The sequence below is a fragment of the Rhinopithecus bieti genome, unplaced genomic scaffold, assembly GCF_001698545.2.
Source record: "Rhinopithecus bieti isolate Rb0 unplaced genomic scaffold, ASM169854v2 scaffold_2574, whole genome shotgun sequence".
In the NCBI taxonomy this organism is placed as follows: domain Eukaryota; kingdom Metazoa; phylum Chordata; class Mammalia; order Primates; family Cercopithecidae; genus Rhinopithecus; species Rhinopithecus bieti.
Window position 1 is genome coordinate 7,541,546 of NW_016804493.1, and position 4,112 is coordinate 7,545,657.

Consider the following 4,112-nt stretch of genomic DNA (forward strand, 5'->3'; position numbering starts at 1 on the left):
GGAATAGAAAGAACACAAACTAGAATGAGAAAGGTCCAGGTTGGAATCTTGGCTCTATCATGTACATAGGTACCACATGGCCTGATACACATATAAGTACAGGGCACTTGAAGTCTCAAGTTTATTTCCATGTTAAAGCAAACACACACAAACACACACACACACCCCAACCACCTACCTCAGGGTATTAGTCTGACTGAGCTGCAATAACAAAACAGTAACAAAATACCACAGGCTTGCAGCTTACACAACAGAAATTAATTTTCTCACAGTTCTGGAGACTGAAGGTCCAAGATTAGGTGCTGTCAGTGTTGGTTTCTGGTGAGATCTCTCTCTTTGGCTTGCAGGCTTCTCATTGTGTCCTCATGTGTGCAGAGGATGAGCTCTGGTGTTTCCTCCTCCCTCAATTCATACGTATTACACACACACACACACAAAATGTGATTCCATTTATATGAAGTTTAATAACCAGCAAAACAAATCTATGGTGGTAGAAGGGTGATACTGACTAAAAAGTCACACAAGGGAATTTCCTGAGGAGATGGGTGTTTTCTATATCTTGACCTGGGTGGTGGACACATGCATGTATACATATCAAAAGGTCTTCAAGTTGCAGCTACACTTAAGAGTTGTACTTTTTATTGAATATGAATTGTATCTTCATAAAACACTGTCTAAAAATATTACACTCCCCCCAACTCCCACCATAACCCATCTCTACCCTAGACCCAAGTCATAAGATACTGAAGCAGGATTCGGAGAGGATGTATATTTGAAAAAGCTTCCCACTTCTCTCTGTTACTCCAAGTTGCCAAATATCCTTTTAGGAATTGGAATTAAGCTGGGGATGAATAGGTGTACATATAAAACTTTAAAATGTGTAAAAGGCCCTTAGAGATCATCAGTTTTCTTTACAAAACTGGCTTACTTTCCAGTTGGCTTTGATTTGGGGAACCTGTTCTGCTTTCAGTGGTTTCCGTGTCTTTGAAGGTGTAAAATGAATGCATTAATGAGAGGAACATATTGGGGCTGGGAGGAACCATGGAAGCCCACCAGATTCTTCTTTGTCTTTGTAGTTTGAATTGGGCTTATAGGAAGTTGATAATTGCTTTGAGAAATGTAATATTAACAAGTTCTTAGAATTGCAAAGCTTTAAAGCAAACACGTAGTGATGTGTTCAGGACCTATTCCATGAGGTAAATTCCTTTTCACCCTGATGTAGTATAAGGAGACTTGAGTGTGGCATAGATTTAGGAAATGGGTTTCTTTTTTCTTTTTTAAAAGAAGCTTGTGACTAGCTTTTATGTATTTATCCTGAGAATGAAAGGTTTTTGTCACTTCAAGCTGTACTTTCTATTTAGAAAATATTCTTATTTATATTGCCTTTCTGTGATCTATTCTAAAGAAAAAGAAATATGACTGGTCAGATACACTTTATAGGCTTTTAAATTAATGACACATTTTTTTTCTTTTTCAAGAGAGGATCTCACTCTATCACCCAGGCTGGAGTACAGTGGTGTGATCTCAGTTCACTACAGCCTCGACCTCCCGGGCTCATGCAATCCTCCCACCTCACTAGTAGCTTGGGACTACAAGCCTACAGCTAACATGCCTGGCTAATTTTTGTATTTTGTGTAGAGTTGGGGTTTTGCCATCTTGCCCAGACTGTCTTTCTGTAGGTAAAATTATCTAAATTTTTAAAATGCATCTACAGGGTTAGTGCTAAATCTTAGCTTTACTTATCATTGAACTCTCAGCCACATTAGTTGGAGTCTCAACATTCATTTTCATCCGAAGGCGGTGTGAAAACAGTCCTGTCCCCAGACACTGGCTTTATCCACTGGCTTTATTGTTTAGCTTCCTCCATAGACTGCCATCTATCTGGAGAAGTGTACTTTGACGCAAGTTTAGACCTGGGAAAGACCTCAGAGATGAACTATTCCAACCAAGCTCTGCTTTCTTTGCCACACTCCACTTAGAAAATAAATTCAAGCCTAGAAGTGAAGTGGCTTGATCAGGCTGGCTTCCCAAGGCTGGTCAGAGGCAGAACTGGAACCCTTGTGTCTGCACAAGAAGGCCAACAAGTCCTTTGCTTCTTCTTTTATGCCACAACAGTCTCAGGGTGCTGTGCTCAGTTTGGTAGCATAGTGATGTTAGAGCAACAAAATATATTTCCTAGTATTTTTCCACTAGAAAAGACACCAAGCAAGAGGCCTCCCATCTCCCAGGAAAGAGCAAAAGCCAGAATTTTACATTGAGCGCCTGAAGGCATTTTCTTATCTTTAATCCTAATCCTGTTTGGGTCCAATTTCAAAGAGATTAAGAGCATGCACTTTAGGCCTGACAGACTAGGAACCTGATCATATCTTCCTAGTTGTATGACCCTCAGTGAGACAGGTAATTTCTTCATGCCTCACTTTCCTCATCTAGGAACGGGGGGGGGTGCTTTCCACACTTTCTGGAACACAGTCAGGCACTGCCTAATGTTTTCTTTGGAAACTTAGCACATCTGTACAGCTATTTCCTTTAAAATGTGAGAAAGTTGATTTCCCTTCAATCTTTTCTTTCCATCTCTTTTGCATTGCACTCGGCGTTTTCTCTAATTCTTTATAGTTCTAGAGATTGGCAGATGCTCGAAGAAAATCAGAGTCACTACGGATTTATTTATTTTATTTTATTTTTTTGAGACGTAGTCTGGCCCTGTAGCCCAGGATGGAGTGCAGTGGCGTGATCTTGGCTCACTGTAACCTCCTCCTCCCGGGTTCAAGCAATTCTCCTGCCTCAGCCTCCCGAGTAGCTGGCACTACAGGCCCACGTCGCGACGCCCGGCTAACTTTTTGAATTTTAGTAGAGACGGGGTTTCACCGTGTTGCTCAGGCTGGTGTCGAACTTCTGAGCTCAGCCAATTCGCCCGCTTCGGCTTCCAAAAGTGCTGGGATTACAGGTGTGAGCCACCGCGCTTTTTGGTTTCCAGTTCTCTTCCCCAAGAGGCCAGGAATTTTTGCATGAGTTGCCGGACACTGAAGTGATTTGGGACAGTACATTCTGTGACAACGACTTCAAGGTTCCTTTTCAACAAAGGACTGGAATCTTAGCGAGATAACATATCCCAAGACATGTTTGTAGCAATGCAAAGGACCACAGAAATCTAGACAAATTCTTTAATTTTACAGCTACAGAAACCTAGGATCTCAGGGGCTGGGATACTCCTCAGTTATCCCATCGGGCAGGGCCTAAAACCCAGGTTCAGTCGCCTGGCTCCAAGCTTTTTCCATCATACCAGCTGCGTCTCATTAACTCCACCTCCGAAAGTGCTAAGGAAGTTCCCTCCCAGTGCCTACCCAAGCAGGGTGGGGCGATTCTGTGGCATGGAACAAACCGGGAAAACGACATTTTCCAACTCTCAGCACACAGGCTGCTTTTTATCATTCCTAGGGGGCAGGAGGGGGCAGGGAGAGAAGGCTAAGACACCGGGTCCAGTACCCAGAGGTTCTGGGGAGAGATCTTTGAGATTGCCTACTCGGTGAGGCCACCTTACTTTCTCCTGGTCTGTTTTCCCCTGTGGGGTGGCTGCATGAGGCGTCCTGCTTGGAGGGTTCCCCAATATAAGGTGGACTGTCCTTGATCTAGGTCGGGGTGGGCAAGATCCTGCCGCCACCCCGTCTCTGCGGTCCTCGGAAGTCTAGGTGGGATCTTCCTTTCCTTGCCTCTTCTTCCCAACGGCGGGAGCGGCACAGGGTAGGGGTGGCTGCGGTCGCCTTGCTCTCTCCACTTCAACGTCTCTTACTCCAGGGAGTTTCATCCGGTCCTCCGTCCTCGGCCCCCACCTTTTAAAACATTTTCCAAAACTACCCCATTAAAAGTGCGCGACTTCTCCGGGCCTGCAGAAGGAGCTCCTGCAGCCCGGCATTCCTCGGATTCCAGCGCTGTGACGTCCCCAAGGACGGCGCGCCTCCAGCTCGGGAGCTCTGGAGCTGGGGCTCCACGTTTCAGCGCGCGCCCGCGGCGCCCCCGGCGCGCGCCCTCCCGGGCCGCATTCCTCTCCGCCCCCGGCCGCGCGCCCCGCGCTCCCTCCGCCTCCAGGCCCCCAGCGCTGCCGAGCCCGGCTCTCG

General features: G+C 46.0%; 1 protein-coding gene across 1 annotated transcript in view; it reads left to right on the plus strand.

Annotated features, from left to right (window-relative positions):
* The first annotated feature begins 2,921 nt into the window (after positions 1–2,921).
* PTPN14 (protein tyrosine phosphatase non-receptor type 14) overlaps positions 2,922–4,112 on the plus strand; it is a 209,516-nt gene continuing 208,325 nt past the window's right edge. The window contains exon 1 of the mRNA XM_017868794.1: positions 2,922–3,523. The gene's annotated coding sequence lies outside the window, so the exon portion shown is untranslated. The remainder of the gene's footprint in view (positions 3,524–4,112) is intronic.